The sequence below is a fragment of the Crassostrea angulata genome, chromosome 9 (assembly GCF_025612915.1).
Source record: "Crassostrea angulata isolate pt1a10 chromosome 9, ASM2561291v2, whole genome shotgun sequence".
NCBI classification, from domain to species: Eukaryota; Metazoa; Mollusca; class Bivalvia; order Ostreida; family Ostreidae; genus Magallana; species Magallana angulata.
In genome coordinates, this window is record NC_069119.1 from 1,280,263 (window position 1) to 1,292,335 (window position 12,073).

Below are 12,073 nucleotides of genomic sequence, written 5' to 3' on the forward strand. Positions count from 1 at the left end.
TGAAAAGAGTTATTGACTGATATTTACTATATCGACGCAAGTTCTAAAATTTTCTTGGATGTTATGGCTTGTGAAAACAAAAACAATTTTAAAGATGGGTAACATTTTTTAATACATTATACAAAATTGCATTTCCCTTATTAAACATTTATTTTATAAAATCATGATTGTTTAATTATAAAAAAAAGCCCAGATTTTTTGTGAAATTAAATTATACAATTGAATCACAGGGGCATTATATCCGCTCTACACTCTATGACATATATATTAATAATTATTTATTGATATGTCATAGAATGTAGGGAGGATACGATGTCCCTGTGCCCTATCCAGGTATTGATAGTTGTGTACAATGTACCGTATTTTTGGGAAATGAGGTTGATACTTTTTCTCCCTGGCATGTAGACCTCGCCCTATAAATTATTGCTTACGATATAAAACAGAAAATCGATATCACATGGTGAAAGTAAAATGAGAACCTACAAAGGGTAATTAAGGGGAAATATATCGTTGGGTAGAAATTAAAAAAAAATGATTTAATTTTATAACAGTATGCGTGTACAAGTTTATTTTCAAATATACTTTCTTTTTATCTTCATCCTTGAAAACGTAATTTCTGAAGCTATGTCGTTTTAGCATGATGTCAATTATGTAGATATCTTGCTCAAATTTAATGTTGGAAAACAACCAAAAATTACTGAAAGATCTGTTTCTGCGTCTAAAATATTTATTAATAAAATCAAGGTTGTATAGGACACCTCCATGTTTTGACATATTGCTTATCGAAATAAACAATAAAATAAAGTGTAATTATATAAGTAATTTCTTTCTCAATATTTTAACCTAACAGCGCACCTCAGTGGGTTAGAGGGTTTACTGCCAATCTTTAAGTCATGAGTTCGAATTCCGCTGGGGATGTTACATTTTTTAACCTCCCCAAATATTTTCAAAAGCTTCTTTTTTGGCTTAATATTGTAAAATTTGAAAATTCTAAACCGGTGAAAGTACTCTAATTATAATGTACTTTAATCCACAATGATATCGACAGATGACCCATACCACCTTAATATTTTTTCAAACATTGATTAGTCTGACAATTATTTTTGGGTCTGTCTACAAACTCTTTATGTCAAAGATTGCACATTACTTGGACATAGCGACAGTGTTGACCAGCTGTGTTGGCATCCAATGAATCAAGATCAGTTGGTGACAGCTAGTGGAGACAAGACAATACGAATCTGGGACGCCCAGACCAATCGTTCTGTGGCCACTGTCAATACTTAAGGTAAAACAACGGTTGATTCCATGACCCAGGAATCATTGAGCTGTAGACATTGTCAATACTTACTTTAATGTAAAACAGCCGTTAACATGGTTAATACATTAATGTATGTGAAATTCCATTGATTTTTGATACTATTGTTATACATTAACTGTAAATCAATATTTAAGGGGAAAACATAAACATCTGCTGGTCACCTGATGGCAGCACTATAGCTGTGGGCAACAAGGATGACCTAATTACATTTATTGATGTCAGAAGTCACAGGTCAAAGGCCGATTGAGGTCAATGAGATCTCTTGGAACAATGACGGGGACCTGTTCTTCTTGACGATTGGACAAGGCAGCATAAACATACTGAGGTAGTTTTTAGACAGATCATTAGATGGAGCACGTTACATTGCAGTGTAAGGAAGCATTAGTGAACAAATGGTTAGGTAATTGATTGCTATTAAAGGTCAATGTAACGCAAAGTTTTTCATATTAATTGTGCATATTTATTTTACTCAATATCTTGTGCAGCAATTTGGTAATTTTAAATGCATTGAACTGTATGCAAATAGAACACCTTGTCATTGACAGCTACACAGATTTAAAACTCCAGCACACCCTGAATGCTTTCCCTGCTAACTGTATCTGTATCGAGTTTGACCCCAAGGGAAAGTACTATGCCACCGGTAGTGCAGACGCCTTGATCAATATTTGGGACGTAGCAGAGCTAGCCTGTATTAGGTCCTTCTCAAAGTAGTAAGAGTTGTGCACAATATATTACATTTAATATTCCCTTCACAAGTACTGTACATTTTGTTGCATGTACATTTAAAAATGATGTTATTTCAGATCTACTACCAGCAAAATGTCTCTGTATATATTTTTATGTATGATAAGATTTAGAAAATTTATAGCTGTTTGAATTCTAAAGCTTAATAAAGATTCACTGATGTCAAGTTTAGTATGTAGTTTATGCATTTTATATGACATTGTTCAACATGCCCAAGAAATCATATATAAGCAATGAAATTTGGTCTCTGTTTCTTAAGAAGAATAAATAAGAATTGCAATCTTTTTATCATATAAACTCTACTTATTAGGGATCTCTGATTTTTGGTCGAATGATATTTCTGTTTTATTGCAGTTACTGAAAAAAACAGAGACATGAACATTTGGTGTGCCGATTTCAGATTAAAGAGGCCAGTCATAACTCTGAGCTTCAGCCATGATGGTAAAATGTTGGCCTCAGCATCAGAAGATCTGATTATAGACATAGCAGAGGTCGACTCAGGTAAGAATGTTATAGTAGATGCAATATGTGTGGTATGTTTATGTGTAACACCATTTTAAGTGCTTGAGTAAGTCGTATCAGTGTAAACAAGTATTTCTTTTAAAGGAATGATATATAGATAGCTAGAAGCAATCAACTTGATCAGTTTGATGTAAAATAATTAAAAAGTACTGTATGGGCAGCGGAAAGGGCAAAAATTAAATGGTGATTTAAATTTAACAATGCAAAATAATATCATCAATGACCATAAATGCCAAACCAACAAATACATAAAATCAACTAAAGATGTATTTATACAAATCAAACAAACAAATAGTAAAACCAACATACATAAATGCAAAACGAACAGACATCAACATAAAACAAGAGAACGCACAAAAACGAACGCCAGGTGGCGTGTTGGAGAAACAATATGCACGGTGTCCAGCCAAGTCGTCCCCGGACCATATCATACATAGTTCATGTATACAAAAAGTCAAATCGTATACAAAACTGAGATTCAAGTCCTTTTCAAAATTTTATCCGTACACAAGGCTTAAAAATGTTTAATGTATTGTGAGAAGTTCCTTTGCAAAACGGAAAGTATACTTTAAGATAAATTAATTACTTTATATTGATTTAAAATCTCCTACACTTATTTGGTGAAGACATCGTAATAAGTATTGTTTTAATGCATGTAGATATTGGATCATGTAATATATTCACTTTATTTTGAATCAAATAGTCAATACAGTAAAGATATAGTCAATATAATCCATACACAGTTTTATGTATTTCGCGATCAATTAATTCGAACACTTTCCATAGGTGGGACTACGCCACTGTTAATACTATTTTAGAAAAAGAATGCAGTGTGCAGAGATTGATTTCTAGTTTAAAATGTATATTTCACTATTTGTTTTAAAAAGAAAAACCACACATTTTTAGTTCCAAGTTATGAATTTAGCTAATTAAATCGCACATCTTACCCGCAAAAAGTTTATAAATGCGTGCATGCACTTAAAGAAACCAGTTCTCCGCTGACTTAGCTATATTCCTAGTTTCCTGTGTTAAGTTTTTTAAAATCTTCATGTTCTTTTTAAATTTAGTGATGGACAGCATCCTCTGTAAAACTCGTACACTTCATGTAGATCCGCTCTATTCATATATATGATTCTATGTGAAGCAAAAGCTCAGTTCTTGGCAATTACAAAATTCAAATCATCCCGATTGAAATTTTAGATTTTAAAGACTTATTTTTGCTGATAATTAATTAATAAATTAATTAATCAATTAACACTTAAAATTTAAATACATATAGTAGTATAGATATCTATGTTTTAATGAGGGATTTTAAAGCAGTCATTAGATCATCGGAATATACAATTGCATATACAACAACATGTTTGAGCCATTTGTGTAAACATGATTTACTTTGTCAAAGATTAACACTTTCTTCTCTGCCTTGTTTACGTGTTGATTTTTTGCATACGAAATGACCTGTGTACGAGATGGTCTGTATAAGTCTTCACTTGAGACCGAGCATATTGCTTCCCGAACACGCCACCTGGCGTTTTTTTTTTGTGCTTTCGTTTGTTTTATGTTGATGTCTGTTCGTTTTGCACTTATGTATGTTGGTTTTACTTTTTGTTCGTTTGATTTGTATTAGGACACCTTTGGTTGATTATAGGTATATTCATTTTGCAAAGAAGACTGTTGGTTTGGCAGTTATGGTCATTGATGATATTATGTGCATTGTTGAATTTAAATCACCATTGATTTTGTAATAATGTATTTTCTGCCCTGCCCTTTCCGCTGCCCATAGTACTTTATTTTTACAAAATATAGAATATTTTGATTCTGTACACCATAATTTCATCATTATAAAGCGTCAACAAATTAAATTTGAAATAAATTTGGGGAAGGCCGTTCGTAAACTCCTTGTCTAGTTTTATTTTTTTAACGTAATTATCAAATATTAATGTATCTTCTTCTTCTTTTTCTTCTTCTTCTTCTTCTTCTTCTTCTTCTTCTTCTTCTTCTTCTTCTTCTTCTTCTTCTTCTTCTTCTTCTTCTTCTTCTTCTTCTTCTTCAGAGTAGGGCTCTTCAAAGAGCATTAACACATATACAAAGAAAGAGTTGTATTAAAATAATTTAATGCGACTGAAAAACATTGAATGCCATCATCATGAGGTCGCATTATAACGTAACCTTGTTTATAAATCAAGCCGTCTTCCTACCTACTATTAGGCAACATCAATAGATCGAGGTCAGTTCATGGAGCATCTTCTTATAATCGATGTCAGTTCATCGAGGTCAGCTGCATTACTGAATGAATAAGTACGCGTGAGACAAAATGTGCATTCCAGGTCGAACTGTATTTAATGTATGTTTGTATCTCTTAAGGTAAATGAATTGAAATAAAACTGAGTAAAATGTTATTTTTAAAATACTAAACCAAAGCTTCAAGTTTTTATAAGAACTATTTTTGCAAGCGGAATGTGCGCGCACGTGGAAACATTTGCCGGATGCCTCATATGGACACAACAGTGTTCGGCCGAAACCGATCACAAAAAACAAAATGTAAATTCATACATTTGTATCAGGTCAGTGCCTTATAGGTTTTTATCAGGACTTCATATTGTGTTTATTTTTACCCCTGCAAACGAGGTTAAGGGGGTATATTGGTTTCACTCTGTCCGTCTGTCTGTCCATCCGTCTGTCTGTCTGTAGACGCAATTTTGCCCCCTCCCCCATAGATTTTTTTTTACTACTGAACAGTCTGAAAATTTGTACATATATTGACTATCATCTGAAGATGTGCACCTGCAATTTTTTTTAAGATCAGACAAGACTTGATCATTTTATGACAGTTTTCATTTTCCTTATTCTATATATTGTACACTGATGTTGAAAAGTAAGGGTGGTAATCATCACAAATTTTATGAATTAATTAATAGTAATAAGACACTCTAAAATATATTTATATAAATACATCCAGATGGAGGTTTTTTGTCTTTATGTCTTAACTAAATTTATTTTTTATAAGTATTCTATCAACTGACAATGCAAAATTGTTGTTAATGTTAGATTCTGAGGAGCTAATAAGAACATCAAAGACAAGTGTGGCTGAATTCATTTGTCCCAAGGGGGCCATTATCTGAGCCATGGTTTAGATGGAGCGTGTGTGTAGGGAAAATTGATAATCTGTAAAACGGACGATGGTTTTGGGGCTATTTTAAAACGGTTTCATGTAAAACAAACGTTTCTATCATTAAAAGGAAATAAATAATATCATTATTTATAAAGAAGTTAACTATTTTTAGAAGTTGTTTAAATTTATTAGTCAAGTAAATTTAAGTGACCCTATAGGGCATTAATTTAAATGAAATTCAAAATTACTGATATGATTGTAGTGGTTTGGCAATTTTAAAATTGTTTGTAATTTTTTAATTTTATTAAATTTTCTTTCTTACATACCTTTATAAAGTATGGTAATTATGGTAATGTTTTCGGAGTTTATTAAATTTAACAAGCTCATCAAAGAAAATAATAGTCCTATGGGATCAATTTTCTGATATGGAGTTCCATTCTACCAAAGGAGAAAGTGAGGAAAATTTGAAACAACTATCTGCATCCGTCAAGATTCTTATTAGAAAGATATTCATAGTTTTATCAACAGAAGAGCATTGCTTGGCTACCGGTATTTCCATATACTGCAAAGGGAGGGGTTATTGTCATTTTGTTGGTTTTTTCTTTAAAACAATTAAATAAAAAAAATATCAGATACATAAATTTGTAAATGCATTACTGTTATACATATGTATTTACAGTGAAATTCTGACAACTTTGATTTTAATTTTTTTTTGTTAACTAATATTTTTTTTACATTTTAGAATTTTGTTTTATTTGTATGTGTTCCAAACCTTTTTTATTCAAATCAATTATTTGTCCCATTTGAAATTAGCCTTGCGGAGGTGTTAGTCTCATTAGGAGAGTTCTAGTTTTGTTTTGAGACTGAATTTGACCTCTACATTAAGAATTTATCTTTTCTAAATAATATAAATAAGGTGTGAAAACGACTTCACTCTCAATACAGATAAACCAGATATAACAAAAAATAACTCAAAGTTAATGAAAACCAAGATTAGCAACCCTTTATAAATTTATTATAACAAAATCAGAATAAACAAGTTTATATCAAGTATTTAAAATCCCCCAACTCTAAAACCTAACTTGAACAGGGACATCAAAAAGACAGACGAGACGGGGACTGAGGAGAAAAGTAGAAAGCGAAACCAGCTGTCTCCCTCGTCAAAAAAGGATTTACATGGGTTTATATACGGAAAAGAGAACAAAGACAACTGTCATTAAAGTTATTGGCTATCGTATAAAGTAGGCGTTACCAAATTAATAGAATAAAATCACATTGGGATTGGAATACCAATAAAAATAAATATAAACGAAATCCCGATCTACCACACATGAACCGGTAGTAGTATTTATCAATTAACATCATGAATACATCTTCTTGGTGTTTTATGAAAGTTTAAAAAACCCAAATAACATTCTGCAATCTGCAATAATAATTACTAGTTATCAGCTGGGTCTGTCAGCCCTCTTTCTGTTGAAATACTCAAAAAAATTACTGACTTGAACATTTATGCTAATACATAGAGAGAGGCTCAAAATGCATAGGTGTATTGCAATTAGTGTCAAAATCCCCTTTATATCATTTTTCATTTCTTTTATTTTATGTGCCATATACATGCACTCTAATACAGACTTAATTGATGGCTGCATTATTCTTTACTTTCTAAAAAAAATCATCATTTTCTCTTTTTATTGACACATAGATATTGTAACAAGTCTTAGTTTGCTATTGAAAAGAATGTTCACAATTTTTGTAGATCTTGCTGCCGGTCAGAGTAAGATCTAAACCCTTTAGTGCTACAGGTGACCATCGTGTACAATGTAGTTCAGCTGCTATGCCTGATTGACAAAGGACCGGGCACCTGTTGATATCTTTAGACCTTGGGAATGTGGGACCAGATAATAGCAATTGTCTTTTAATAGTTTATTGATAGTTAGTTTCATAGAAAGCATGCCTATAGTGTGGTCTATTTCTAATTGTGTGTTTACAGTGTCACTGGTGGAGGCCATTTACCTTGAATACGCCCATCTACTGGCCAACCTAGCTACTAAGCTGGAACCTGCCGAGTTCTACTGCCAGAAAGCCTGTGATTAGAGGAGGCAATTCAAAGAGAAAGTCCGCATTCTCTTTACCTTAAATGTGTTCCATATCTGTGAGTGATGGAGAGACGAGACATAAATGTATGAACTGTCAATGATTAAGAGAAAGTGAAATGATTGTCCATGTTAATTGACAGTGATAGAGAGATTATTTTTTATGATTGGTAAAAAAGAACAGGTGAAATGATGGCATTGTTATTAACTTTATTGCAGAAAAAGCATTGGAAAGACGTACGTGGAACAATTTGTATGCATGTATTCTTGAATTATTATTTCTTCAAAGCTACAAAAAAGATAATAAATTGATCATTTAGTCATTATCTTTTGATTTAATTGCAATTACTATTTACAACAGTCTCTAAAAGAAAAGAAAAGGTATGATAGCCTTATATTTCTTCGATCATAGTATTTAAATGATATTGTTACCTAATGTAATATGAAATCATAATGTTATAAAATTGCAATAACTTTTTGTTTTGGTAATTACATCTAACCTACTTAAGGTCCAGGGGATGATCTATTGATACACGAGTCAAAATGATATTTGAATTTATTAGAATATCATAGCGAAATGGTTTTAAATTTTTTATATTTTCTGCATTATACACATAACTCTGAGACTTAGTAAAGACAAGTAAATATACATGTTATTGCCATGATATACCATTTTTAAGCTGTTGACAAAAAATCCCAAGTATAAATGTAAGTTTCAGGAATCCTCCCTCTCGAATTTTGTCTGATTATATAAATGATTTATGATAAAGAGTAAGAACTTACTATCCTGTTATTAAACGGTGTATATAACTAAGATGACGACGATTTGATTCTGAGTGTGTGTGTATTTGGGGGGGGGGGGGGGGGTTAATACCTATATGGACATTGCTTTTATTTCCAATCCTTCTTGGAACTAAATTCTTATTTTAAGTTGAAAAAAGACACTTACATATAACTCAGTGTCTTTTTTGTCAAATTTTGTTGCTAGCTAAAGATTTATTTATTCAAATGTACCAGAACGGACATACAGATACTGGCCTTAAATAACATAACAAATCTAATTTGTTAAGCCCCTGTTTTACGTATAATTGCCCAGTCTCAGAGATATGAATAATGGTTAATTTTCTCATGCATGTTTCTGGAGCTATGGCGAAATGTTTAAATGAGTTCTATGAATTCGAATTAGACTATTACAATCAGCATTGCTTTTATAACACACATATATATGATCGAATAACATTTACGTTAATTTAATGTTTGGCTAAAGAAATAACTTGTTTGTTTAGATAAGTGATGGTTGGCCCATACGTTGAAAGTTACTTGTATCTCACAATTTTTTGGTTTTATCAAAATAAATTATGATTATCATCTAAAATATCTCTCTCTCTCTCTCTCTCTCTCTCTCTCTCTCTCTCTCTCTCTCTCTCTCTCTCTCTCTCTCTCGGCACTTTCAAATAGAAACAATACGCATTTGATGTTTTGACAATGCGGCGTTATAAATACTTAAACGTAGACAATGGCTTCAATGACACACAACAACCAGCTAACTGTTTTTTTAAGATTTAAAGATTTAAAAATATATTGTTTGCGAATTATTGCTGTTGGTATAATCATGTATTTGTAAATGTATTGAACAGAAAAAAACCCAATAATTATAAATCAACATAATATGTATGTCTTTTTCCAAACTAAAATTGTTCATAAAATAGTGGTGGGGGTAATTAAGTTAACCTAATAAATTATATTACATGTATACATGTAATAATCAAAGTGCTTACAGCTATTGCACCACAATCGTTATTGCATTTCATTTATGAGTAAACTTAATCAGATAGAACATACAGCACTACATAAATAGTGCCTGTTTGGGAGGGTAAGTTGAAATTGACTCCCATAGAAAACCATTGTCAAGCCACGCAAAACATAATTTATTTTGTTAGACTAAATGTCTTAAAACAAAATTCTGCTTTCTTATAGGAATAACTTGAATTCTAGGGCGAACCGTGCGCGTATAGTTTACGCGCATTTAACAATACATATATACGGTTTTCTTGGGGGAATAAATCTTCATATTTCCCTTACCATCATGCAGTAAATGTATAGTGTTACCCGTTGCCAAGTGTGTTCCTAACGATAAGGATAATAGACTGGATTATTTACTGCGTCTAAACCAATTAGATTTCAGTAATTAAAATTAAAGTATAATAAATATATAAATATTTGTTCGACATCTCTACCCCGACCCGTACGACGCGCTAAAATTCTTACTGTCATTGACATCTACATCTACCAAAACATTCACATTTTGAGGTAATTCTAGCACAAAGTAAAAGCATGACCGTGTGTGATAATTATTTAAACATTATTGTTTGTGATTCATGCGTGATATGATGGTGGCAACATTGCAGAAAAAATACACAAACCGCTGGTTGTGTTGTTGTTTTTTTTGTAATGATCGCTACCTTCATAACCCGCATGAATCATCAGAGAAAGCATTTTATTGTTTTCATTTACATATTTCTGTCAACAAATTAATTAATTGATCGTATTGATTTAGAAAAATCAACCAAATCATTGTTAATGTACAACAGTACGTGTGATAAGCGAAAGAGCCAAATCGTCTTGAAAGAAAGTTTGGGTCTGACATCATCATGATTATTTCGTTTTCTTGAGTTGCTGAAGGTTTTAACCGATTGATAAACGTGGCGTGTAGATTTTAGTTCTGTCAGTTTCTACAGAGCTATGAATTACACTCAGTTTTCGTAAAAAATCGATGAAATCGTACGTGGTGGATGTAAATATATATTATCTGATGCAATATATTTTTGTTTCAACACATGATTAACATAAATGTACATGTATGTACAGAAATGTATGTACATGTACAGAACATGGTTTTTGAACTGAATTTGAATCTCTTGGCTAACTGCATCACGTTGGCGGAAGACATTCTGCTTTTGTTGTCAACTCTTTGGGGAATAATATGGTTTTTTTTGTTTCGATACGGTTTTTATAAGGATTTTGTCGGGGTTCCTTTGATAAGGCTTTCCCCAACGATCGGTTTGAAGTACCGCGACAAATGGCGCCGGTGTCGGCATTGCCCGCCGTATCAAAGGCACTATCTTATCTGTGAAACGCTTTTAAAAATTCTTAAGCAATACCAAATTCTTGAGATACAAAACTTAATGTATATTCAAGATATGGCCGAGAAAGTTATTTCAAAGTGAAACCGTATAAAATATTATTTTTAAGAACAAAAATTAAAACAAGGATGAAGACATGGTCTAAAAAATTGAAACCATCGAATTAATTGAAAATTTGCAATTTATATTTGTAAAAATTGTCAAGTGTTATGAAAGAACCAATTTTCATTACTGGGTTCTTTTTGTTTATATGACTATATTTACATTTTCCAGTGTCTTTGTCTGTGATAACACTACGTGTCGCTTTTGTACTATGTAACCCATAATACAAATGTCGCCAAATTGAGGCGCCAGCGGGGTTTGCTTATTTATATTTAAATATTTAATCTTACGATGGTTTAGAATTAAATTAATATAAGTAATAAGGAATCATTCTTTGAATATTATGAGGTGATAATTTCGATCGGGGCGTGATCAAATCTATCATAAAGCCCTTCGGTCCTTATTGGATTTGATCAAGCCCCGACCGAAATTATCACCTCATAATACTCATGCTAAAAATGGTTCCTTATTCCTTATATAAATTATACTTTTCATATTACATGTAATTTACATAAGTAGTTCCATTGATTTCTTTATCTTTTTAGTTTGAAAATATATTTCATACGTATTTTTATACAACTTCTTTTACAATTATGCAACAAGAAAGCTAACTCTATTGTCATAAAAGCAAAATTTTAAGAATTTATTTTTCATTATATTTTTTATACATCTATGTCCATAGAAAATCAGTAACAAACCTAAAAAGTCCTAATAACTTTAATCGATTTTCATAAGAATATGAGCAGAAAATACTAGTGAATTTTATAAAACAATAAAATGCTTTCTTTGGTGATTCATTCGAGATATGAAGGTAGTGACATTGCAGAAAAAATACATAACCCGCGTTTGCTGGTTATGTAAATTTTTTGTGCAATGATCACTACCTTCATAACCATAATGAAATGATTAGGAAAAGCAAGTAAAATTCACTAAATTATTGTTGAGACTTTGAGTCTGAAATCGTCATTATTGTTTCGTGCAGTCCGTGATTTTTCCTAGGTCGCTATAGGTTTGGACCAATCGATGAACAGGGCGTGTC

General features: G+C 31.8%; 1 pseudogene; it reads left to right on the top strand.

Moving 5' to 3' along the window:
• The first annotated feature begins 312 nt into the window (after window positions 1–312).
• Window positions 313–12,073, top strand: part of LOC128163202 (THO complex subunit 3-like) — a 51,737-nt pseudogene continuing 39,976 nt past the window's right edge.